Raw genomic sequence first — 15,000 nt, forward strand, 5'->3', positions numbered from 1 at the left:
TGGTGATGGGAAGGGTTGTCTGCCTTTCCCAGGGCTAATTTGTCACATTAGCTGTGGTTGTTGGAGTCTTAGGCCTCCTAGGGCTTGGCAAAGGATGAAAGTTTTCACTTTCTGGCTAAGTTTCTTAGTATTTTTGAGATTTTGGGACTATAGAGACAGCAGTCACCGTGTGACTCTTTCAGGTCTCCTTCATTAAACTGTCAAACACTCACAGCATTGCAGGCTGTCAGGGGACTCTGGAGGCCACCTGGTCCAATCCCTGCTCATGTGGGGACACCCAGAGGGGGCTGCCCAGAATAAAATGATCACTTGAGCTAAATGCACTCAGTTTCCACTTGTAATGGTTTGGTGGCTTTAATGAAGACCATGGTGGAGGGCAGCAATGTCATGGCCCTCAGGTGATCATGGGTGTGAATATGTGAGGGGAAGCTCATGGTCAGGGACAGTGGAAAAGTGGTGGTGGAACATGTTTTATTATTGTTGGGTTTTGTCTGCACCTGTCACTCATTGGTAAGTTGAGTCCTGTCCTGTAGCAAAAGTGGCATTTGTTGGAATACAATTGGTAGATTTCTGCTTAAAATCCTCCAGGTTTTTTTTAAATCAGGGTCAATTTTTTCAGCACTTAAGTTCAGGTAATGCAAGAAAGGGCCTCAGCTCAGCCTCTTGTAGGAGAGAAGTGGACAGAACAAGAAAGAGGTGCAGAGGATGTCTGTGTATCTGCCATTCGCCACAGCTGGCAATACCAGATTTGTGCCCCAGCACCTGAAGGGATCAGGCCAGGCGCTGTGTATGGCAGGATGTAATGGAAGATGCAGGAACAGAAAGGGAAACATGCAAAGGGATAAGAGTTGCTAGCTTTTCTTCTGTCAGAATGTTCTTAAACTCCCTCAGACTTTTCCTCTTTTGCGTTTCAACTGTAATCCCGTTCGCAGAAAATAGATAAAAACGCTCTTTGCTCTCTAAAATTCTTGGTCCTTTACAATTTCAGATACTTGTTTTAAAACATTTGTTGCAATGTTAATGTCAGCAGATTGCTTCAGTGAAGAAGCATGGGGATCATATAGATGTTTTCAGGGAGATAAGAAAATGCAAGTCTGATTTGTTTAGTGCTGCCATTGTTGGCTGCCTCCTTGGTAAATGGGTCTAACTGTTGGTGGGAAAGGAGCTCCTTGCTTCTTTCCCCAGTGCTGGAGGAAATGGCCTTCAGACATCATACAAAAGACAGTGATTTGCAGATCCTTTCACAAAGCCTTTTCTGTGTTATCTCAGATAATGAGAATTTCTCAGAGGTTCAATTCTTGGTTTTGCAGTGAAAATCCAGCAGTTACCAGATCATTAAACTGTATGGTGCAGTTTTTAGTATAGCCTATGTAACTTTTGCCAATAAATGCCTAACCCCTCCCCCACAAGCTGCAAACCAAAAATGACAAGTACTGTAATGTTGAAACTGGATCCTAAGGGATTTAGCAAACTGAGCATTTGCCATATTTAGTGTCATCAAAGTTTCTTCCACCCATACTTCGGTGATACATTGCTGATCTTCTGATTAGTCTGACAGACTGTTCCTCTTAAATCACTTACCCTACACTTCCTAAACCCTCCTCCTTGTCTCTTCTTGGATGAAATTCATGCATATACTTAAATATGCCTAAATTGACAACTAGGAAAAAAAAAAATAAAGCTAAAATGTGCATTTAGTCCATATCTAGTTGTGCCATTGATTTACTTAGGAATCTGTGACACTGTGTTTCGTTCCCCGTGCACTGAAACTGACAGCTCTACGCAAAGTCAAATAAGATGTTTAACAAACCACATGCCCTATCATTTTTAGCCTTGCCATTGTACCCTCATGGCTGCAAGCCAGAGCCAGATACACCACCTCCTCCAGCCGCACAGCTCTGCCTGTGTTTGTGTGTGCACATATGTGTACATGTGTGTAGCTGCTTCCACATTTCTCTTTCTTGCTATATGATTTGCTGGAATAAACAGTGCTGAATGTAGCTGCACACAGTAATTTTAAACTAAGATTTGAAAGCTGGAAAAACAACTTTATTTTTTTCCATGAAGAATGAAGATGCTTCTCTGTTTTGGGGCAGTTCTGCCCAGGGAGGGAGAAGGTGGCTTGTACTGGTGAATGAAAGCCTCAAATGTCAGTGTCCAAGCACAAGCGCTGAAGTTGGTCAGAAAGAGAGGACAGCTTGCTATGCCACTTGATATCTGTCTTGTCTGTGATGTTGCCATAGGCTCTTGAATGTCAGCTGCAATAATTAAAGTCAGGTATTGTTGCTATGCATCACAAGAAAAAAAAAATCCTAAATGGTTCTGTGGCTCTCTTATAAAATCTTTCTTAAAAGATATCATCAGAACTCACAGTTATGACTGTGACAAAATGGTTTCAAGCAAGGGAGACACCATGCTGTAAGTTTAAATCAAAATATGGTTAGAAAATTATTTATTTACTTAAAAGAAGCAAAAGAAATTGGCCTGAAGACAACAGCTGGATTTCAGCCTTGCTTTGGCTCCTGCTCCTCCATCACTTTTGCTCCCCGATGTTTTTTTGTAGTTACCGTCATTCTCCATACATTAACATCCCTGCAAAATACCCCAGTCCTTTTTCTTGTGCTTGTTGAACAAATCAGGCTCCCATTCCTATGCCTGGCATTTTGCTCTATGACTTCCCACCTGCTCTGTGCACTCACCACACTCCTCTGCGTAGCCACCAGATGTGAGTCCGCTGTAGCATGGAGTGTACCCACTTTTGCAGATGTGATTTCTGAGATTGATCATGATAGCAAAACATCTGCCAAGCTGCATTATTACACTGAGTTCTGACGTGGCAACTGTTTCTTGGTCCTGGCACATGTCATCATCTAGAAGAGGGGAGACAATTTTTAGGAAGTCTGCTCTACTTTTGCCAGGCAAGAGCCATGCTGGTGGGGAAGAACCTCATTAAGGCCAGTTGTGCTGCTGTCTTAGCAGAACATACTTAATGCACTTTGAGTTAGTCCCGTAAACGTCGGTGTGATTATTTAAAACAATTCAAACACCACCACCTATAAAGTCCAAGTAATAACCCTGTCACATAAGTGCCCTGCACACCCTTGAGAGAAACATTGGCTGCCAACATTTTCAGAAGTGATGATGGTTTTAGGCCAGTTCCATTTTGGGATGCTTAACTGGAAATCTGTTAATGAGAGCCACTTTGTCAGGAGGTCCTCGATGGTCCATTTTCTGATGATGTGTGCCCAGTTCTGCATCCAAGAATGAAAACATCCTAAATTACTGAAAATTCTGGCCGCTCGTGTGACTATTTTAGGAACTCATGCCACACGCACAGAATCACCTCAAACAGAATGTTTGAGGTTGCAAGGGACCTCTGGAGATCATCTGGTCCAACCCCACTCAACTTTCCCAGTTGCATCTGCAGGATTCATCTCAATCTGAACTGGCACTCATCAGGAAAGTTGAAGCTTTCTAACTTGATTCTGGTCTAAACTGAGACCTTGTATGCGTATTTCTTGCTTTTATGAAGGCACTGTAAAGGAGAATTTATAACCACCCTAACGCTCCTTTACACAACTCAAGCAGTGTAAAGTGGTCTCAAGAGAAGTGAAAATCAAGTCAGTAACTGCAAACTTCCATCTTTGAGCTTGCATGCCCTTCCTCTACAAAGTGCAGCAGCACAGTCTGAGCACTTGTAATGGGACCAGAAGTGGGCCCAGGCTGGTGGGGCAGTTGTTTATTTTAGTATTACACTCCTTGCATTTTTTTTCCTCAGCTGTATACTTCCTCATTCAAGGGCTTTATTGTTGTCGTGTTTCAACATCGTTCTCCACATTCTTAAAGGAAAAGTAGGAATGCTTCTCTCTTGCAGTCTGCAGCAAGGAGAATAAAGCTGAATCTGCAGTGTAAGAATAGCAAACTTAACTGTCCCGATACCTCTAGAGAAAAAAAACAAAAAACTGACATCTATCTCTAGATGGAACTTCTTTCTCACTCAAAAATCTTGCTGTCAGGAAATTTAACTGATGCCCTCAGGTCTTTTTTCCTTTTGTGTTGTTTTGTTTTGTTTTCTAAATTTTGAGGAGGCTCTCTTGTGAAACAGTAAAGCTTTCCTTGAAAACTGCACAGGAATCTGAGTCGATCTGTAAACTGAGTAAGAAAAGCCATGGCTTTCAGTAGCAGGATCGTGCCATGCATGTATCAATTAATGCCGCTTAATCAGTTTCTGCAGTTGGTGGAACTGCAGCTTGTAGTTGGAAGCTATTAGGGAGGGAATCACAGGAGGAATACTGTTGCAGGACTACGCTCGTTTTTTATGTTTGTGTCCTCTGGATTCAAGGTGTTTGTATAATGAAGTTGGCACACTGATATATGATCTATTTTTTAATGTCATTACAATTTTAGTTCCCTCTGCCTTTTTGTCATTGGGTTACATTTAAGCACAGCAAGATCAACTTTAAACTTCCTTACTCAACAGCTTTATTAGTTATAACGTTCCGTGACCTTTCTCAACATTCTTAAAGAAAAAGATACAGTGTAATGTCACTTTACTTTGCTTATTGTTCTTTGTTGTGGTGAACAAAGCATTTTCTACAGTGGCTATAGCACATAATTATACAGCTTTCAATAGCGGTGTCTTGGCACATATCAAAGTTCAGAAGAGCCTTTAGAAAAAAAAAGATGTTTTGTGGCAGCCTAGGGAGGGTCTCATCTTTCCTTCAGAAAATAGTTCAAGGCTCTTCTGTCAAGCTTCCCTACTTAGAGCTTTTTCTCCTCCTGCTTCATAAAGTTTAAAGGGGATTCAGTGGAGTTCTATGATCTATTTCCTTTGAAAGATTGTTCCTTTGCACAGAGAAGTCCTTTGACTTCAAGAGTTCACAGATTCATGTCTTTAGGTATCATATGTCTGACCTTATCAGTTACTCTATTTAATGTAGGAGAAAAAGTCTCAACTCTTTGTGTTTGTCTGTTTTGCCTCTGTGAAATGATTTGGTGAAAAGACCATCCTTTTTAACACACCACTGAGAGGCCGTTTCTGACTGTAACCTACCCTGTGGCTCTTCTGAAAAAAAAAAAAAAAAAAAAAAAAAAAATTGTCCTTGTGTTTTGTGTATGGATGATTTCACAGTGAGAATAGAATTATACAAGGACAGGCACACATAAAAAAAATCTTTTGCTCTCTTTTTCCTAAATGATCTATTGGCTATTTTGGTGGCTGCTACTCTGGTTCCCCAACAGGCACGACCATTTAACAAACACAGAGATAGCGGCTGGAGTGCTGGGCCAGCAGTAGGTTTTCCCTTGCTTCGACCTACCCCAAAGGCCTTCATAATTAATTGTCCTTCAGAGATGAGGAAAGTTCAGAGACAGTGTGTGTAGCGATGTCTATTGTCTGACATTCAGTTCTCCTTCCCTCAGCTCTTTTTCTTCGTTCCACAAAGGGTTATCAATAGGAGCAGGGAGCAAGCTCTCTTCTAACAGCTGCTGGTGGTGGCGGTGCTGTCTGCAGAAGGTATCATTGTGTTCAGCCATCTATGGATTAAATGGCTGCAAAAGTTCTAACAACCTTTTCAAACGGGCGTGTTTATTTCATCTGGATTACACAGACCTATTTAGCTAATTAAAAACTTTCTCAGAACCCCTTCTATTTTATGTGGAGGAGAAAAAAAAAAAAAAAATGGCAACGCTGCTGTCATTATGAAGAAGGGCTGCCGTGAAACTTTGGTAAATAAATGAAAAATTCGATCAGTCCACTTTGATCAAAATGCGCCAAATAAGCGTTGGTTCGTCTGTTGAGTTGATCTGCGCTTTTGTTTGGTTTTGTTTGTTTGTTTCTTTAATCTTAGGAGGAAAGAGGGGGCACAGTAGAAAAAGCATAAAAGAAAACATTGGTGTAAGCTGTAATAGACACAAACACTTGCCAATGAAAAAAAACTGCCAGGGTTCATCCTGACTATGCTCGTAACATCAAAGTGCAAAGAAGCCGGAGTTGGCTAAACAGATTGTTAATACTGTTGCACCTTTTGCAATTGATTTGGAGACTCCTCTGTGGTGTAATGATTAAACTTCACATAAAACAGGACAAAATTATATACATGCTTCCTTATTTCCCCTTATGGTACGCTACACAAAGATACGATGTGGTTTGTAGATACGCAAGAAGTACAGTCAAATTAGAGCTGTTTATTAACGATCGTTATGTTACTGCTCCAATTAATTGGGCGAAGCCAAAAAAGACAAATACAATCATTCTTCCACTGAGCAGTTTTACTAGCAAATTACAGAGGTTTTAATGTTTTTTTTAATCTCAAAAAAATATATATTAAAACAGGACTCCACGTCAGACCTTCACCTGTATTCCTAATAAATGCATCACTTTGCTACGAAAAGGGATAATCATGTAGAACATTTTCTGGGCTCCATCTCACTTCCTTAATGCAAAGAAGGACTGCTCAACAATCGAGATCAATTATTGCACAATTAAGTTATTAGGCCTGGCATTTGGAAACAGGTTTTCTGTATTTAAGAAGAAATTGCGTACAAAGTAGATGCAGCTAATACAGTAATGCAAAAAAAGATCATAAAAAATTAAAGTTATTCTTATGAATCTTTCATTAGAAGCAATGAAAAGGGACACTGGTGAAGCCAAGTGCTTTGTTCTTCTGAGCTCCTCTTGGAGGGCCCAATCCTGCAAACCATTACGTGCCTGAGTGTTCCTTCTGCCAGCGTCCTGGTGGCGCCTGCAGCGAGTCCCCTGCTCTGTCACCGTTTGCCCAGGCGGGCCCGTGGCGAAGGGCGGGCTGCTCTGTTTCAGCAAACAGATGCTCCCTCTAGAAACGGGCAAAAAGTCCTGTAAAAAAACGTGCCACCGAGTCGCACAGCTGTACCGAGGCAGACGCTTGCTTTTACACAGGGAGAGCTGTTGGGAAACGATTTAAGGCTACTCAGAGCTTTTCAGATTACTCCCCACCGCAAATAACATGTTAAGTACTAAATTGCCCTAAGCGGTGTTTTATTACTGATCAATAAAATAGTAATCTTGTCTTTTAGCGTGGAAAAATATTTTAGTGGGATCTTTCCTGCTTTCGTTCCTGAGTAACAGTAAACCAGAAAGCACAGCCACCGAAAAAAGCCAAACCCATCCTTGTTTGTTTCTAATTTTGCTTTGGGGGAATACTAGGATTGTTCCAGCTGAATAGTGCAGGGTTTCTGTGCGTGCGCCTGTGAGTGCATGGAGCGGCAGTGTCCTGTGCTCTGCTTGGGTGAAGCTTTTTGTCTGGTCTTTCGTTGTTAGGTTTTTTTTTGTTGTTGTTGTTTTTTTAACGGTAATTTACTGGTACTCATTCTTACCCCATCCTCTTCTCAAACAAAACAACCCCTTTTCCAAAAAAAAAAAAAAAAACAGGCAAAAACAAAACAAAACAAAAACTTGGCAAAGTCTTCCGATTCCTACTTGTCATTTCATTTTGCATTCAACAAGGGGTAGTGGGAATTGAAACGTCAACTGGAGATGGAGAAAAGCACCAATTTATCGTGCGCTAGCCTTGCACAATTCAAGATTTCTTTTGCTAGCTGCACACATTATCCCCAACCTCTCGCCACTCTCTTGTGGCAGTTGTGAGGAATGGCTGTTCCTTCCCGTGTGTGTACTGCAGGCCTCTAAAGACTCTTATTTATTCTCTCCCATGTCACCTTGTGTACAGTCTGGTCTGTGACACTGATGGTGATTATGTCATTATTTTGCTCTGGGGGCTTTGGCACATCTGCAGAGCTGATGCACATCTTCTTTGTTACGCTGGCATACGTCCCATATCGCAAATGCTTCATTAGCCTTACTGCCTGCCTCCTTGCCAGACAAGAATACCCAAATCCAAGCTTCTTTTTGCTCTGTTCTTTTGTGTCTGTGATGAGCCTTTATTCATCTTCCTAGTTCTTCCCTGTTTTCTATTTTTCTATGTAAAACTGATTTCCAGATGTCTGTCGTTCTCCAAAAATCTATCCTGGATGAGGAGCGAGAAGCAAGGTGAATTTTAACCCATGTTGTCCCTTGCTAGCATAAAGTCTTATCCCTCTGAGCTTAAATCCTTTTCAATTTGTCCTATACCAAAAGAATATGTGAGGCTACACAGTTTCAGTGAACAGGAACATTTTAAAACTTGGCGTTTGATAATAAAGAAAAAAAACAAACAACCTAACACAAATATAATTTTTCTTACCAGCTAGCAAACCCTAGTTGTGGTAATGGGGTAATGGGTAGCATGCAAGTCACTCATGCTTTTCTAGACCTTCTTCCTTCCTTGTAGACAATATAGTTAAATTTCTCATTCAGAACTTCTGGGAAAGCAGTAAAAGAAGAGGGTGTTCACAAGACCCGATCGACCGACATTTCTTATATGCTGTGTGTTCTCGCTCCTTTTTCACATGAAAGGGCATAGAACGTTTTGTACTGTGAAAATTGAGGAAAATGTTTGATCTTCTAAACTTTATCGAAGCTCTTCTATATAACTGTCATACCAGAGAGATCTGAAATAGTGGGTTAGCTACTAGCTTCATAAGATTTTTTCCATCCCCATCCCACCCACCTCACACTTTTTCTCCGTGACACTGAGTTAAATTCTGGGCTGGATTCTCAGGTTTTGGTGTAAATCAGCTCCAGCAGTCATTGGAGCTAATTAATCCATGCCAACTGAAGAGCTGTCTTTTGTTGCATAAAGTCAAGTGTGTGAATATCTGTTAAATGTCAATTGAATGAAAAAAAAAAAGTTCAATTTGTTTATTTTAAAACAAAAAAAAATTGAATGCAGACCTGGATCTGGAGCTACAGAGCCATCCTGTCCATGGCTGTGGGGAGGAGGGAGGTGTTGTTTTTATTGTTGTAAGGGGCCCTTGCCAAAAGAGGAGGTTCCAGCTGATACCATCTAACAGTGTGGGGTCTGGGCTATGTGACTGACTTAAGCAGAAGTCATACAGATAGGATTGCCCATCCTGTAAGGTTTTGAATATGTGAACTTTAAGCTTGCTTGGTATCTTCAACGTATTTTAGAATGGACAAGAGTTAAGTTCTTGTAATATGAATGAAGGATTTTGTATAACCTTTGGAAACCATGGGAGAGATTTAGCAGCTTCACAGCCTGTACTATTTTCCAGTCTAATGCAGTGCGGACACTATTTTAAGAGATGGTTAAATCTGTGAGACTGAAACATTCAGTCTGAGGTAGCAATGGCAGAATATTGCAGAGGTCTGTGGGAGTGTGGGGCTGCCACCTACACAAGATGGGGAGAAGCTGGGAACCACAGGTCGCTGTCATACTGAAATGGCGATAGTAACACAAGGACTGAAGTTAAGAAATGCTTCTCAGTCCAAGAGAGAGGGAGTTTGTTTCTCCCATAGTTACACAGAGCCCGTCACTTGGCGTATTGCTGAAATTGGTTGTGCAGAGAAAGATCCCCACATTTTCCTGATGTAAGCGTGGGTGGGTAGGAGGAAGAGGGACAGCCAGAAGAGCCGTCTGAAATTAATCAGCATATCGGAGATGATTTCTCCCTGTAGATCTGGAAGGGGCAAGGTTCATCCTTCTTATCTGCAGAGGGGGAAGTTACGCAGCCTGCTGCTGCCTCGTTTCACTGTGCCATCAGAGGGACTCAGGGACCGCCCCCAAGGGACACGGTTTCAAGGCACAGGTAAAAATGTACCTTCAGAACAATGTGTAGCTACGCAGTAGTCCAAAACTGCTTATGAGATGTGGCCTGGAAGTTGCTTCTGCATGTAATGGGGAGGCCATGTGGAGAGCAGAAGAGTGGGAAGCAGAAAGACCTAGGGGACTTAGGTGACTACAGTGGTGTAGGCACATAAATGTATTTAACACAGCAGTCTACAACTTTAGAAATTTTTTAATGGTAGAGAGGGGAGATCAACTGAACTGAAAAGAAAAGCCCTTCGAGCGCTAAGTATCAGTGTTTAGGAAGAAGCTGAATGGCTTATCTCAGACAACTGCAGAGAGGACTGGCTCCATCAGGCCTAGCCCTGAGGTTATCTCATCCAGCGCTGTCTACAGCCGCACCATTTCCTTCCGTGAGGTGTAAAGAGGAGTCAAGCCTCTTTAGGGACTGGGAGCTCAGTCCATTAGGATTGAGGACTTCATCTCCCAGCTCACTAAGCTGACTGACCCTGGGTAGGCCCAGCCCTGGAGCACATAGTTCTGTGCCCACAACCTGGATGAGGCCATGCCCAATTTCCACAAACCATGCACAGTTTCCTTCTGCAGCCCCTACCCTCTGTCGTGGGAGAGAGGAAAGGTCTCCTGATGCCAGAGGGCATGCTTACCACCTTCATACCACCCCCAACAGGACCCCAGTGACTGGCCATTTCCCTGCCAGACTGATTAACCACCACCTGCTTCCATCCCTGCCTCGCAGCCCCAGCACACACAAAGCTAGCAGGGAAAGGGCACTCTGGTAACTGCTGGGGCTTTGTCAGGGGCAGGCACGGAAGACAAAGGTGACTGCAATGCAGAGAGGTGGGAAGAGCAAGCAAGAGGAAGCAATGCCGCTTATAGATGTTTACTCGCTCTTATGACATTTTTACACGTTACAAGATGTTCTTTAGATATATAAGCCTTTAATTGGTGCTTCTACTACAGTGTTAACGATTCATCTTAGAGGCCAAACTCTGCTGAGCTTCAGAAAATCGTTACATACGACAAGGTCTGCAAAGTACCTCTATAGAGACCCACAGTCTAACCAGCAGTTACTGCCTGCCTTGCTCAGCATGGAATTAAGCCATGAAAGCAGAGGCTGCCCTGCTGCTGAAGGTCCTCACAGTGCAGGCTGTGCCTCCTAGTCCTTCCGAGCCACACATCTCACCCCAGCAGGCTGCTGTGAGCAGGAGGCTGTGCCATGAGCACCCTGTGGTCCTGCAGCAGGGCCAGGCCTGCGTGGTCATCCTCATGCTCACCTTCTTGGACAGATGTTCTGTGGGCACCTGTATCTAATACCTACCAGAGTTTGGCAGCAAGGTACGTAATATGCCACTTGGCATTGTAGGCAGCCTCTGGCAGCAGACTGCATTTCCCCATTGTGGGGCTGAGTTACAGTCAGACTATTGGGCGTATGAGTTTTATTTCTCCTTCATGTTTTGAATGATACACCTTCTTGGGTGTGAACTTTCTGTGATCCTTCCTTCCATTCCCCAACATATACTGAACACCCAACTATCACAAGCCAGAGGAACCTTAGTGATTTTTCCATTCTGCAGCAGTGCCATTGGCAATGCAGTACGCTAAGGGCAATCAGAGTTTCCATTAGGAGCTTCTACATCTCATGCAGTTCTAATTTATCAGTAAGGCAGAAAAGGAGACTTGATAATCATCTCTCCAGCTAAATACTATCGATGATTTTTGAGTGTGGGGAAAGGGGAGAACTGAACTGCAAGGTCCAAGAAGTCTAAATAAATCATAAAATGGAAAGTCTTTTATGTTAACCTTCTCAGATCTGGTTACCAAGTTTTGTGCTCAAAAACTGATGCTTTGAGGCCATGGTGTTTGCAGCAGATCATAACATTCTGTGATGGATAGGTTTGCTGCCTGAGCCACGGGCACAGCAGTGCCCACAGAGACCCTGTGGGGCAAGATGCCTTCTGCGCACTGTGAGATGGGACAGGGGTCCAGGCAGGGGATGGGGAGCTTTAGCAACTACCTCCTGTTGTACAGGGTGCCTGCAGTGTATTTCCCATTCTTTATTTGTGGAAAAGCTTAATTGAAATGCAAGTGATTAAATCTAATGTATCACATAGTATCCATTTTCACTGCACTACCACTTTCACTTCCCTGATATTATCAGACATCTCAGCAGCCCCACTGTCAATGCCCATTCTCCCTCCTTTTTGTGAGCGTGGCAGAGGAGATAACAGTGAGCCAGTGGTAGATTAGTAGTGCCCCAAACCTCACATGAAGGATAAGGCATCTCAGCTTTGTTTCAAGCAAGCACTTTCAAAATGCATTCTTAAATCATTCGAGGGCCACGTGTTTTCCAGCCTTTCACAGAGTGAAAAAAATCCAGTGCAACAGTAAATGCAATAAGAAACCTTTATCTCTTTCCTAATTTTTCTCTTCTGAGCAGAGCTCAGACGAACACTTTTCCCACACACCAGGCTCAGCTCTGCAGTGTCGCTGCTGTCCCACAGCAGTGGGCTCACCGTCCTGTGGCACTGAGGCTGGCAGACTGTGTTGAGCATCCACCCAACTCCTGGTTCATATTTTTCTCGTTCCAAAAAAATCTGCTTCTTAACAGAGTCACTCAGTAAGAGCTGTGTGAGGAAGCCTGAAGGCACTAAACATGGTGGCACCAGAGGGCTGCAGTTGTAGTCAAGGGATCAGGGTACAAGTAGCAGCGGGCAAATTGGCATCTGCTCCCTATAAAGGTTTTGGAGGAGTGCAAAGTGTGTTTACTGAAGTGTCCAATAGTTTAAATATTTTTCACTTGTGTTTTTAAAATAAAAACATCCTTTCCAACTATTTCCCTCTCCTCATAAGTGATAATGGAAGAGGCATTAGCCTTTCCGTCAGCTGAGCCAACCTATTTTTTTCTAAGAGGTGTCCAGGATGTTCAGCCAATTGAGTGATCTAATTAGCTGAAAATTGTTAATTTCCTTTACCTTATAAAGCACCTAACACAGAAACTGTTAAATAATGTTAAGTGTCAGACTTAAACTGAGAACATTGGGCCATATGCTGCCATGGCTTTCACGCCAAAAAGTGTAGCAACTTACTCCAAAACCTGCCTCCAAATTCTGTGTGGAAGCCAAAGCCTCCTGCTTGATATGCTGCCACACCAACTTGCGGCACTAAGATGGTTCCATGCAGCAGCTCACCATGTGTGTGATGGGAGGTGAAGGGTTGGGCAAAGGTGCAAAGAGCTGGGGGTCCCGGGAGATATTACACACACATTGCCCCTGAAAGCGCAGGAAAACAGGGAAGCTCTGGGCAGGGATATCCTGGAAACCATGGCACATGAGTGCCTGCAGCTGCAGATCGTGTGAATGCCCAGTCTGCAGAGGAATCAGTGAATGTGTGAGTACACAGGGGAGAAAGAAGAGCTTCTTCTAGCTCTTCAACAAGGGGGAGTTCACCAGCTCACGGGGACGAACCTCAGGAAGGGGCTGGTTCCTGATGTTACCAGCCACCCTGCAAGACCACAGAAAAAGGTGGCTTCCTATAGTAAGATGCCTTGCTTTACTTCTGACTTACCCTAAGAACTGATCTCTTACAGGATGGAGAGTCTGAGAAGAGCTCGCCCCCCAAAGGTTTCCACATGTTTAGGGGCCAGCTTGTCGCAAAAGCCTTAAATCTTAAATCTTAAAGCTTAAATCTTCCTCATGTAAGAGGCTGAAGGCGATGTATGGTTTATGCATGTAGACTTTCTCAAGTGCCTTCTTTGAGAAGGTTATGTCATGCCCCCCAAACTCATCTTTTACACTGGATCTCGTTTCCATCATCGGCTGAGGTCAGAGTATTTGGGGCACTTGTGAACATCTAGTTTATACTTTGTTTTCTCAGCAAAAATATTTCCCCTGAATCATCTGCTGTTGCTGTACATACACTGTTCTGGACTGCTGCATAAGCTGTTTGACCTAGAGCTTTACATAGTGAGGCTGCTCTCCTTATCCCAGAGAGGTTCTCCATCACTGGCTGTAATAGAGGTTATTTACTCCTCATCCTTGGGTTAGGAGGTTCCCAGCACAGCCCCTCACTCCTGCCACATCCAGATCATTGGGCCAGAAGCATGGTCTGGCCTCCCACTCACCCCTCCGGCCTGTTTACCTCCCATCACCGTGACCTTGCTCTCTGCAACGTGAGCAGCCTTCACCAGCTGAAGACCTCTGATCCCAAGTCCACTAGAGATTTTGGCTTTCCTAGTTGGCAAGATGACTTGTCACCCACCAGGTCAACATGAATAAAGATTTTTTAAATCCATGAAGTCCTGCAATTGCAAAAAAAAAAAAAAAAAAAAAAAAGGAAAGGAAAAGAAAAGAAGCTGCCTCTCTCTGGTTAATTTAACCTCTCCTGGCAGCCTGACATCTTGAGCTGTCTGTGCTGCACTTGTTTATTTGTGCTCATAATTAGGATAAAAAAAATCCAAACAAACATTCACCAAGAATTCTACTTTATATAAAATTTGAAAGTAAAATCAATCCTGACCCAATCTTATCATTTTTAAAGTATGTTTATCCAGCTTTGTGGTAGGAACAAGCAGACTGTTTGAAGGCCACATAGTTTTCAAACCTTGGTTGCAACACGCTACCCAGTTTTGAAACCGTCTTTATCTAGCCGAGAAAACTAAAATCTGTTTGACAAAGTAGCACTCCAGCCAGTTTATCTTGCAATATGGCTTTAGCTCACAGAGGCTATTGATTTCCTTAAATTAATGTTTACAGAATGCTACTGAATTTCACTCAACGGGACATTGTTCTTTTGAAGCTTTGTAAAATATGATACAGAGTGTTATTGCCGTTTGTTCCTTTGCTAAGACTGATGAAACATTTATTTTTTTTAAAGTGCAGCCTTGAACTATAGCTGTTTCCTACAAGTGTGTTTACTCTTGGAACATTAGTAATACAACACACTATCAGACTCTAGCACAATACCACAGGCAAAGTCTGTAGGTACGCTGTGGCAGCCTAATCGTATAAATGGAGCTGAAGTTTAACGCAGATTAGACATCGTATGAGAAAAGGTTTCGAGCTTAGCCCAGCTGTCCCTGTCTGAAGGATCTTCAGATTTGTGTGCCACAGCCAAGCAGTTGTCTGACACTGTTACAATATTAGAACGGTTGCATTGGTCTTGATACTTCTAAACATGGGACCCTGTCCTGAAAACTAGTGTCTGATCCTTTCTCCCTCTGCCCCCAGCTGAGGGAGCAGCTTTAAGGGTACGTACCGTATACATTCTGTGGAGGCTCCTGATCTGATCCCCGAGGAGGGCTCTGAGAAGTGCCTAAGTT

General features: G+C 43.1%; 1 protein-coding gene across 3 annotated transcripts in view; it reads left to right on the top strand.

Annotated features, from left to right (window-relative positions):
- PROX1 (prospero homeobox 1) overlaps positions 1–15,000 on the top strand; it is a 47,491-nt gene that overhangs the window by 20,318 nt on the left and 12,173 nt on the right. The window lies entirely within an intron of this gene.

This window comes from Centrocercus urophasianus, unplaced genomic scaffold (assembly GCF_019232065.1).
Source record: "Centrocercus urophasianus isolate 14NV4802_14NV808 unplaced genomic scaffold, USGS_Curo_1.0 seq_10, whole genome shotgun sequence".
Classification (NCBI taxonomy): Eukaryota; Metazoa; Chordata; class Aves; order Galliformes; family Phasianidae; genus Centrocercus; species Centrocercus urophasianus.